This window comes from Heterodontus francisci, chromosome 14, assembly GCF_036365525.1.
Source record: "Heterodontus francisci isolate sHetFra1 chromosome 14, sHetFra1.hap1, whole genome shotgun sequence".
Taxonomy (NCBI): Eukaryota; Metazoa; Chordata; class Chondrichthyes; order Heterodontiformes; family Heterodontidae; genus Heterodontus; species Heterodontus francisci.
The window spans coordinates 42,303,874-42,316,281 of NC_090384.1; the positions used below are offsets into that span (position 1 = coordinate 42,303,874).

General features: G+C 44.2%; 1 protein-coding gene across 6 annotated transcripts in view; it reads left to right on the forward strand.

Moving 5' to 3' along the window:
- Nucleotides 1–12,408, forward strand: part of LOC137376993 (oxysterol-binding protein-related protein 8-like) — a 209,723-nt gene that overhangs the window by 110,177 nt on the left and 87,138 nt on the right. For 2 of the 6 annotated variants that reach the window (XM_068046066.1, XM_068046068.1), the window contains exon 2: nt 10,142–10,248. The exons of the other annotated variants lie outside the window; for them this stretch is intronic. The gene's annotated coding sequence lies outside the window, so the exon portion shown is untranslated. The remainder of the gene's footprint in view (nt 1–10,141; nt 10,249–12,408) is intronic. 6 annotated transcript variants of the gene reach the window in all.

Here is a 12,408-nt window from a genome sequence, read left to right on the forward strand (position 1 = left end):
CTGTCATATCGTATCGCTACAAAAATAAATCGTTAAAAATGATTTTCACTAACCTTCACCTTGAGAGAGTTGAGACGAAAGTTTTTCACATCTAGGAACTAAGTTTAAATTCAGTATGGATAGTGGGGTCTAGTTAAATATTGGGAAGACTGAAGGCACTGTTTTCTGTTCAAACTTTACTCCCCAGCTACCCACTCCATCCCTCTCCCTGAGATTGAACCAGTCTGTTTGCAACCTTGGTGCCACATTTGACCCTGAGATGAGTTTTCGACCTCTTATTTGCGCCATCATTAAGACCGCCTATTTTCACTCCATAACATCAACCAACTACACTCTTGTCACAGGTCATCTGTTGCTGAAACCCTCATTTATGCCTTCATTACCCCTATACTCGACTATTCCAATGCACTCCTGGTTTGTCTCCCACATTCTACCTGCCGTAAACTTGTGGTCATCCAAATCTCTGCTGCCTGTGCCTTAACTCATATCAAGTCCCATTCCCCTATCACCCCTGTACTCGCTGGACCTATATTGGCTCCCGTTCAAGCAATGTCTTGATTTTAAAATTCTCATCCTTGTTTTCAAATCCCTCACTACCTCTGTAATTTCCTTCAGCTCCACAACCCTTTGAGATATCTACCATGCTCCAATTCTAGCCTCTTGAGCATCCCTGATTTTAATCACTTCACTATTGGTGGCCGTGCCTTCAGCTGCCTAGAACCTAAGGTCGAAGTTGAAAATATTTTAAACTCCATGGTGATGTGACTTGCATTTTCCAGAAATTCTTCCCAAAGACAACACGAGTTCCCGAATTGTGCATTAAGCCCCAATAAAATCCCTGTACAAACTTACTAGTTTTGTAGTGTTGCCCATTGTGTAAGGCACTGTAGCAGGTGTATGCAAATATTGCGTAGAAAGCTCTATGTTTATCAGAGAGGAAGATGAATTTGATTTCACTTCTGTGTAGACTGTACAGGTGTACCAAATCATTCTATAGTACACTTAACTGTCCCACCATTACTGTGGGTAAAGGCATTATTTGGATATGTGCTACTCATGAGAGGTATAGACAGGTTGGATAGCAAGAAGCTTTTTCCCAGAGTGGGGAATTCAATTACTAGGGGGTCACGAGTTCAAAGTGAGAAGGGAAAAGTTTAGGGGGGATATGCGTGGAAAGTTCTTTACGCAGAGGGTGGTGGGTGCCTGGAACGCGTTGCCAGCGGAGGTGGTAGACGCGGGCACGATAGCGTCTTTTAAGATGTATCTAGACAGGTACATGAATGGGCAGGAAGAAAAGAGATACAGACCCTTAGAAAATAGGTGACATATTTAGATAGAGGATCTGGATCGGCGCAGGCTTGGAGGGCCGAATGGCCTGTTACTGTGCTGTAATTTTCTATGTTCTCTTTGTTTTTCTTTTACCGAGCTATATAGACCAGAATGTTGCAGGTTTCCTCCCCAGTCTGTTCCGTGTCATCTAATCTCAGTGAAAGCAACAATTAGGATGCTAGAATTGGCCTCATTTCCCCTGCCTGGGGCACAGAAATGCAGCAAGGGTTCTCGTTGACTACACTCCACAGCTGGAAACTGCATACATGTGGCTGTCGACTGAGGATATTTTTGCTCGTGTCAGTAAAACACTTGGAAGTGATGGCCATTGTAGTGGTATAAGTTGGGCTCACATTGGAGGAATAGATACAACAACAAATTATATTTATATAGCACCTTTAACGTAATAAAACATCCCAAGGTGCTTCATAGAGACATTATAAAACAAAATATAACACTGAGCGGCATAAGGTGAAATAAGGGTCAAAAAGGTAAGTTTTAAGGAGGAAAGCGAGATTGACAGTCTGAGAAATTTAGGGAGGCAATTCCAGAACTTAGGGCCTATGCAGCTGAAGGCAGAGCCACCAGTGGAGAGGCTGGAATTGGAGAAGCACAGATATCTGAGGGTTGTAAGGCTGGAGGAGATTACAGAGATAGGGAGGGGCGAGACCATGGAGGGATTTAAAAATGAGGATGAGAGTTTAGGTCAACGAGCAGAGGGATGATGGATGAATGGGATTTGGTGCGAGGTAGGACACAGGCAGGAGAGCTTTGGATGACTACAAGTTTATGGAGGGTAGAATTTGGGAGGCTGGTCTGGAGTGGATTAGAATAGTCAAGTATAGAGGTAACAAAGGGCGGCACAGTGGCGCAGTGGTTAGCACCGCAGCCTCACAGCTCCAGCGACCCGGGTTCAATTCTGGGTACTGCCTGTGTGGAGTTTGAAAGTTCTCCCTGTGTCTGCGTGGGTTTCCTCCGGGTGCTCCGGTTTCCTCCCACAGCCAAAAGACTTGCAGGTTGATAGGTAAATTGGCCATTATAAAATTGCCCCTAGTATAGGTAGGTGGTAGGGAAATATAGGGACAGGTGGGGATGTGGTAGGAATATGGAATTAGTGTAGGATTAGTATAAATGGGTGGTTGATGGTCGGCACAGACTCGATGGGCCGAAGGGCCTGTTTCAGTGCTGTATCTCTAAAACTAAAAAAAAAAGGCACGGATGAGGGTTTCAGCAGCAGAAGAGTTGAGGCAGGGGCAGAGTCGGGCGATGTTGTGGAGGTGGAAAATGATAATCTTAGTGACAGTGTGGATATGTCGTTGAAAGCTGATCTTGGGGTCAGATATGACACCGAGGTTGCAACCATCTGGTTCAGCCTCAGACAGTTGCCAGGGAGAGGGATGGAGTCAGTGGTGAGGGAGCGGAGTTTGTGACAGGGACCAAGACAATGAACAAACAAAGAACAAAGAACAGTACAGCACAGGAACAGGCCATTCGGCCCTCCAAGCCTGCGCCGATCTTGATGCCTGCCTAAACTAAAACCTTCTGCACTTCGGGGGACCGTATGGCTTAAGTCTTCCCAATATTTAATTGGAGGAAATTTCTGCTCATCCAGTACTTGTATTAATAGTCTGACAATTTAGAAACAGTGAGGGATAGAGGTGGTGCTGTCAACGTAAATGTGGCAACATGTTTTTTTGAACGACGTCACCGAGATGCTGCATGTAGACAAGTAATAGGAGGGGTCCAAAGATAGATCCTTGGGAGACACCAGAGATATGATAGATTTGATCAGTGGTCACAGATTTCCCAAAAGGGTTGAGGAGTTGCAAGGGGTTGATTGAAGATCAACAGTTTAAATACAACACACAATCAAGATAGACCATTGTAGATATAAGACCCATAACAGATGAAAAAGGTTTACCAGCCCCGAATTAGAAAGACAGATGATGAGGCAGAACAGTTTGATCTTTGCAGCCTGCGGTAATGATCTCTTGCTCTTTGGTCATCTCTCAAGCAGGCTGAGCTGTTCAGCTGAAGATAGCATGGATCCATCTCAAGTTTGAGCTGACCAAGGTGTTAAGCCGAAGCTAGCATAGATCCACTTTGGGGAGCTGTCCTGCGCCTGCCCTTCTTTCCTTCTCAATTGCCCATTTATATACCGTATTTTAGGGGCCGGTGGATTCCTCACATCGATCATTCATTTTATTACATTTATCCATTCAATTGGCCAATTACAGTGGAATAGTTACTCAAGATGGACCCCTCCTAACCTAGGCTCTACTCCCATGAGATTATTCCGTCACTTATCTCTTGTATGGACACCTTGTTACCTTCTCCAATACAGTTTGTTTAGATACTCACATCATGAGGCTCCTTCCAACCTCTTATCAGGCCCAGCCAGGCCTACACAAAGGCCCGTTTCTACATTATGTCCTTGGCCACATAACGAGCCCTTGCGAGAAACCTTATCAATCATGATTTACATTGTTCTGTGTCAGCTCAGGCAGACTGCTGCAGATCCCTTAACTAGAGAAACCTACTTCTTTTATTCTATAAGACTACTATTTCTAACAGAGAATGAGAAGAGAAACCATTGATGGCGATTCTCTGGCTACAATTAGATAGATAAGAAGGGAACCGGGGAATGCAGTCCCACTCAGCTCGACGATGGTGGAGAGGCTTTGGAGGAGGATGGTGTGATCAACTGTGTCAAAGGCTGCAGACAGATTGAGAGGATGATGAGGGTTAGTTTACCTTTGTCACAGTCACGTAGGATGCCATTTGTGAGTTTGATAAGAGTCGTTCCAGTGACGGGGTGGAAACCAGATAGGAGGGATTCAAATATGGAGTTCCGGGAAAGATGGGTATGAATTTGAGAGGTGCCAACAGGTTCAAGGACATTGGAGAGGAAAGGGATGTTGGAGATGGGGTGGTAGTTTGCAAGGATGGAGGGGTCAAGGGTAGGTTCTGAGGCCAGGGGTGATGACTGCAGACTTGGAGGAAGAGGAACAGAACCTGAGGAGAGAGAACCAATAACAATGTCAGCTAACAGGGAAGCCAGGAACGTGAGTTGGGTTAATAAAAACAGAAAATGCTGGAAATACTCAGTAGGTCTTTCATCATCTGTGGAGAGAGAAATAGAGTTAACATTTCATGGCAGGTCAGTGGGTGGTCAGTAGTTTAGTGGGAATAGGGTCGAGAGAGCAGGAGGTGGGTTTCATGGAGGTGAGGTGAGAGTGACTGCCCTTGACATCAAGGCAGCATTTGACCGAGTATGGCATCAAGGAGCCCTAGCAAAACTGAAGTCAATGGGAATTAGGGGGAAAACTCTCCGCTGGTTGGTGTCATACCTAGCGCAAAGGAAGATGGTTGTGGTTGTTGGAGGTCAGTCATCTGAGCTGCAGGACATCACTGCAGGAGCTCCTCAGGGTAGTGTCCTAGGACCAACCATCTTCAGTTGCTTCATCAATGACCTGCCTTCAATCATAAGGTCAGAAATAGGGATGTTCGCTGATGATTGCACAATGTTCAGCACCATTCACGACTCCTCAGATACTGAAGCAGTCCGTGTAGAAATGCAGAAAGACCTGGACAATATCCAGGCTTGGACTGATAAGTGACAAGTAACATTTGCCCCACACAAGTGCCAGGCAATGACCATCTCCAACAAGACAGAATCTAACCATCTCCCCTTGACATTCAATGGCATTACTATCGCTGAATCCCCCTCTATCAATATCCTAGGGGCTTCCATTGACCAGAAACTGAACTGGAGTAGCTAAATAAATACCGTGGCTACAAGAGCAGGTCAGAGGCTCGGAATCGTGCGGTGAGTAACTCACCCCCTGACTCCCCAAAGCCTGTCCACCATCTACAAGGCACAAGTCAGGAGTGTGATGGAATACTCTCCACTTGCCTAGATGGGTGCAGCTCCAACAACACTCGAGAAGCTTGATACCATCCAGGTCAAAGCAGCCCGCTTGATTGGCACCCCATCCACAAACATTCACTCCCTCCACCACCGGCACACAGTGGCAGCAGTGTGTACCATTTACAAGATGCACTGCAGCAACGCACCAAGACTCCTTAGACAGCACCTTCCAAACCCACGACCCCTACCAACTAGCAGCAAATGCATGGGAGCACCACCACCTGCAAATTCCCCTCCAAGTCACACACCATCCTGAATTGGAATTATATCGACATTCCTTCACTGTTGCTGGGTCAAAATCCTGGAACTACCTTCCTAACAGCACTGTGGGTATACCTACCTCCCATGGACTGCAGCGGTTCAAGAAGGCAGCTCACCACCACCTTCTCAAGGGCAATTAGGGATGCGCAATAAATGCTGGGCTAGCCAGCGATAGCCACATCCCATGAATGAATTTTTAAAAAGGGTGATTGTGGAGAGGGCATGAAGGGAGATAAGAGAGGAACGAGGGGAAGAAATCAAGTTCAAGGCTAGGGCAGGGGGAACCTTAGAGGAAGTTTGGCCTGATGGGCTTGGGGCTATTTAGATGAGTTATAGGAGGACAGTTATACCTGTGGAAGTGCAACTAGCAAGAGTCAGTATTTTTTTAAAGAGATACAGCAGGACAGCTGGGGAACTACTTTTTTAAATTATGTAGCACCAAATGTGCACAAATCTATTGGCCTTTCTCTTGCAGATGTAGATAAAAACATTTGATCATTCAAAGTTCCAAACTGCATTCTGTTATCATGTATAAATGGTTCATTATTCAAATCAGTGCTAAAAACTCATAAGAACTGCTGCTCCATGAAGTAAACTGCTTCTGAACCAGAGTAAGATTATCTTATTTGTTGACAGGCTGATGCAAGGTTTGGCAATTCTGTTTTTCAGCCATGGCTGAATTGGTAGCATTCTTATCTCTGAGTCACAAGGTTGTAGGTTCAAATCCCACTCCAGGACCTGAGCACACAAATCAAGGTTGACACTCCAGTGTGGCACTGATGGAGGTGCTGTGTTTTGTTGACACTTTAAACTGAGGCCCTGTCTGCCCTGTTAGGTGTACGTAAAAGATCCCAGGCCACTACTCTGAAGAAGAGCAGGGGAATTATCCCCAGTGTCCTCTGATATTTATCCCTCAATCAACATCACAAAAACAGAACATCTGGTCATCATCACATTGCTATTTCTTGGAGCTTGCTGTGCACAAATTGGCTGTTGCGTTTTCTACATTACAACAGTGACTACACTTCAAAAGTACTTTATTGGCTGTAAAGTGCTTTGGGATGGTCATGAAAGGCACTATATAAATGCAAGTCTTTCTTTGTCTCTCAGAGATTAAACTGCTGATATTGAACGACATTCCCCTCTAGTGACAGAAAATGACATTTCAATTTACTCCACCAGACGCAAGACTTTTTTCAGTCTCTGTCCAGTGAAATTTTAAGTCTGTACTGTAGAGCTGATATTCAAACTGTCTAGTCATTTACAAACAATAGAGATATCTGGGTTAATTAGATCTCTGCATTCATTTATTTCCCCATTTTCCCATCTGCTGAGAATCACTGCCAATATAGTAAGCTCAAGTTTTATAGTCTTGTTGGATTGGATCTCTGGAAATTTCTCTGGACACTCCCTGATATCTCATGCCTCTCTCACCAGCTCAAGGTCTTCTCCACACGTAGAATGACTCATTATCCTGGAGCCACCGCACAGCAAAAGTCACCACTCATGCAGTTTTGGGTTGGGTTAGCTTGGGTTTTGAGTGAGTTGTCGGAAAATATCTAAATTTAAACCAGACACCAAAAATCTGTTTTTTTTAAAAAGTGAGGTCCTTTAAGTTTCATGTGTTCTTGCTGCATTGTATGGAAGCATTGATCAGTTTATAGCATCAGTAAAGCAAACATTAGAGCTCAACCCATAACCCCACCCCTGTTCTTGCATATGGTCAAACCTGGTAGCTTTGACTTATGAATGTGATCAAAGACGAGATTGTTGTCCCTGGCAGTGTAAATGGATTTATGGGCTCTATCCACAGGCTGGTGCTTTTATGAAAAGTACAGGCTGTAACTGGATTAGCCTGAGCAACAGCCAGCTATGTTGAGACTCTCCACACATCACTGAAATTCAGTAGGCATTCATGCCAATCAGGTAAAGTAGGAAAATTCACAAGAATACCAATGTAAGGGAAACAACAAATTTATGTATGAGAAGAGAGTGCTGATTGGTTGGCAAGTGGACTCTGATTGGTAGTGGTGCTGCCATGGAGAATGCACCAGTTTATAGTGACAGACAGTTAACTGCCAAGCTTTGTTTGAAATTTAACCCAGGTAGCTTGACTCTGATTGGTTAAGGCATTGCCCTGAAGAATGAACTAGCGAATGGCTGTCACTTTTCACTGTGTTTTGAGTTTTGCAAGTACGGGCTGGTTGTACCTTGACCATTGCGAACAGTGGAAGGGACATGTTATTTGATATGATTCGCCAGTCTTTGTGAAATACGGCCCATATACATAGCATCACACTGGCATTGAAATTCATACATCACATTATTCATTTATGTGATAGGCAGAAAGTCTTTTTGGAATGATGGCAGCATCCTGTTAGTGGTGAACATCACATGTATTGCTACTGCATAGTAGCAGCGTGAAAATGCGAGCTTCACCTGTTGCTCAAATTTTGGGGATACCTTACCTTTCCAGGGTAATCTGAGGTAGACTGGGCTGAAAATGAAGGCCTTAGGCCCGTTCATAAGTTTGCACGATACACAGCGAGAGATGATCTGATCAGGGTTGCCATTGTCACACAGGATGCCTTTGATTCACCCTATTTCGCATCAAGCATGTATGGTGAGCAAATGGCTTGGGCCCTATTTACGAGGTTGCCAATAAGGCCAATCTTATTGCACGTGGAACTGTAAGAATCCCAACGAGTGTATTGACCTGTGAAGGTAGGCTTGCGGTAGACCGTCGTAGAGAACCCCTTAGCAGATTTCTCAACTAGTATGTCAAGGAAAGGGAGCTCATTTGACTGCTGCATTTCAAAGATGAATTTGAGTGCAGGATGGAGCCCATTAAGACGTGTAAGGAAATTGCTACATGCAGCTGCAGGCCATCATTTTCAGCCCTCAAAAGTGCCCAGTCTACCTCAGATTACCCTGGAAGGGTAACAAGTGAAGCTAGCTGTTTCATGCTGCTACTATGCAGTAGCAACACATGTGATGTTCACCACTAACAGGATGCTGCCATCAAGCCAAAAAGACTTTCTGCCCATCACATAAATGAGTAATGTGATATATGAATTTCAGTGCTAGTATAATGCTAGATACATAGGGTATATGTCCCAAAGACTGGTGGATTGTTTCAAACAACATGTCCCTTCCGCTGTTTGCAACGGGCAAGGACAGGCCATACCCAACCAGTCCGTGTTTGCAAAACACAGTGCCCAACATTAGATGTGATTCCACGATTGGACAATATTTGTTAAATAATCCTTTGTGTGCTAAGAATTACACTGACAACCAATTTAAGATGGTCAGTCAGACTCGCAGTGTGCTGCATTTGCGCTTACTGAAAGCTACATATATTAATACACAGGGCCCTGTTCTTTACAAACATTGTGCCTGTTTCAGCTAAACAAAATAAGTGACAGCCATTTGTTGGTTCATTCCTTCGGGCAATGCCTTGACCAATCAGAGTCAGGCTACCTGGTTTAAATTTCAAACAAAACTTGGCAGTTAACTGTCACCATAAACTGCTGCATTCTCCATGACAACGCCTCACTAATCAGAGTCCACTTGCCAACCAATCAGCACTGTCTTTCTCATACAGTATAAACTTGTTGTTTCCCTTATATTGGTATTCTTGCAAATTGTCCTGATGAGTGCAAGACGAAAAGCTTCGACAAAATATTTCTATTCTCAGCAATACTCAAGTTCTAGACTAGCGAATGACTAAAAGTAAGAAGAACTGACCAATACCTTCACAAAATCTGAAGCAGCCCCAGAAAAACCAATGGCTCAAAAATAGCCTTGAATTAGTTACTCACTGACTCACAAGACAGGCTGAGATAGAAATTTGCAGAGAACCCACTGTAACCTCATAGCAGCTAACAGCACAGAAGAGGACATTCAGCCCATCAAAGCTGTGCCGGCTCTGAAAGTGCGATCCAACTTGTCCCATTCCCCAGCTCTTTTCCCATAGCCCTGCATTTTTTGCACTTTTCAAGCGTATATACAATTCCCTTTTGAAAGTTATGATTGAATCGGTTTCCACCACCATTCTAGAAGCTAAAGACCTACTGCCTAAAATAAATTCCCTGCATCTCCCCTCTGGTTCTTTTGCCCATATCGTAAATCTGTTTCCTCTGGTTATTAGTCATTCTGTCACTAGAAATTTTCCCCCTAACTGTTCCATCGAGATCCTGGAGAATTTTTATCACCTATTTTAAATCTCCCCTTAACCATCTTTGCCTTAAGGAGAACAAACCCAGCTTCTCTAGTCTTTACCACACTTCGGCAGAAGCCTTGGAGAAATGGCCATTATTCTCTGTCTCTGGATTTTCCACTCAAGTTATGGCAGGAAATTATGAACCCCCATGAAATTTCTACCCCACAGACTCCAAAATAAATGACTGGAGAAATCTAGGGCTTAAATATCTCCCTTGTATCTTGATGACCAAAATTAATCGCAGTATTCAAAATGTGGTCCAACCAACACTGTACAGTTTCAGCTCAACTTCTGCATTATTTTGGCTAGATAGTTCTGAATTGTTCATTTGCTATTCTGCCCTTGGGAAGGCCTGAAGCTTAATCTTCCCCTACTTCCTTTCTACTCTTATACATAAGGATGTCCAGGTGGTCTTCTCCAAGGGTTCGCAACTCCTCAGATACCGAAGCAGCCCATGACCAAATGCAGCAAGACCTGAACCACATTCCATCTTGGCTGATAAGTGGTAAGTAACATTTCTGCCATACAAGTGCCAGGCAATGATCATCTTCAACAAGAGACAATTTAACCATCGCCCCTTGACATTCAATGACATTACCATCGATGAATCCCCACTGTCAACACCCTGGGGGTTACCATTGACCAGAAACTCAACTGGATTAGGCATATAAATACTGTGGCTGCAAGAGCAGGTCAGAGACTGGAAGTTCTGAGGCGAGTAACTCACCTCTTGACTCCCCAAATCCTGTCCACCATCTACCAGGCACAATTCAGGAGTGAGATGGAATACTCTCCACTTGCCTGGATGAGCATGGCTCCAGCAACACTCAAGAAGCTCAACACCATCCATGACAAAGCTGTCCACCTGATCAGCACCCCATCCACCACCTTCAACGTTCACTTCCTCACCACAAGATGCACTGCAGCAACTCACCAAGGCTCCTTCGACAGCACCTTCCAAACCCGTGACTTCTTCCGCCTTGAACGACAAGGGCAGCAGATGCATGGAACACTGCCACCTACAGGTTCCCCTCCAAGCCACAGACCATCCTGACTTGGAACTATAGCACTGTTCCTTTACTTTCGCTGGATCAAAATCCTGGAAATTCCTAACCACACTGTGGGAGTACCTGCACCAGATGGACTACAGCGGTTCAAGAAGGCAGCTCACCACCACCTTCTCAAGGGTAATTAGGGATGGGCAACAAATGCTGGCCTAACCAGCGATGCCCACATCCCTTGAAAGAATAAAAAAAAGTTCTGAAATGTTGCTTTGAATTCTGTGCCATCTTGTCATGCAAGCATCGAAGTAGTCTCCAGATTTAAATTCAAAGACCACATGCATTGTAAGGGCCTGCATCATGTAGATAGTTAGGTTACAGTGGTCTTGTGCTAAGCCTTTTCACAATGTGAATGTGGCAAGGCTTTCATTTGTAAATTGCAGCTTAAATATAATTATCCAAGTTCAGAATTGTTATGTGGTGTTAACATTACCTACCAGTTGTCAGCCCAAGCCTGGATGTTGTTCAAGTCTTGCTGTTGGCAGGAATGAACTATTTCATTTCCATTAGAGAAATTGTGAATGAAGCTGAATATTGTTGCGACATCAGCAAACTGCTTCAAGACTCATTTTATGAGAGAGATAAGGTTATTTGAAGCAGCTGTGAGCTGGTTGGGCAAAACATTCTTCCCTGAGAAACTCCTGGGACTGTGATTATTGGCCTCTAACAGCCACAACCATCATCTTTTGGGTCAAAAATTACACCAGCTGCTGAGGTTTTTTTAAAACCCCCATTAACCTCAGTTTTTTCTAGGGTTCCTTAGTGGTACAAAATCTTGCCTGTCAATGTGTTGCCTTGATGTTGAGGGAAGCTGCTCTAACTCCTCCTCTGGCATTTTAGCTCCTGTGGCCATGTCTGGAGCTAAGTAGTTCTAGCAGAATCCAAATTGGGTGTCAATAAGCAGATTATTGATGAGGTGTCACTTTATGGCACTATTGATAACTTTTCCATCACTTTACTGATGAATGGTAAGGATGCTGATGAGATGGTAATTTGCTGAATTAGATTTATCCTATTTTTTGTGGATAGGACATACCTGAGCAACGTTCCACATTGTCAAGTAGATGCCAGTGTCATGGATGTGCAGGAACAGCTTGGGTAGTGAAGTAGCTAACTCTCATGCACAGTTCTTAAGCACAACGTCTGGGATGTTACGAGAACCCAGAGCCTTTGCTGTGCCAGTGCATTTGATGCTTCTTAATATCACCTGGAATTAAGTGAATTGGCTGGACACTGACATCTTATGACGCAGAGATCAGGAGGAAAGTAGGATCATCCACTTGGCACTTTTGGCTGAAGACTTTTGCAAACGCCTCATATTATCTCTTGCAATCATGTGCTGGACTCCACTATGATCAAGGATGGGGATTTACATGGAGCCTCGTTCTGATAGATGCCTAGATGCCCTCCATCATTCTCAACTGAATGTATGTGGGTTGCAGATCACTTAGCTATGTCTGTAACCTTCTGCTTTTGGTTTGGCATATAGATAACCTGAATGTATAATAACCTATGGCACAAAGCAAGTTACATTTATGTAGCGATCATCATGTAGATGTGCTTCTCAAGGTGAGTTTTAGAAGTAGGAAAGGTAGACACCAGTG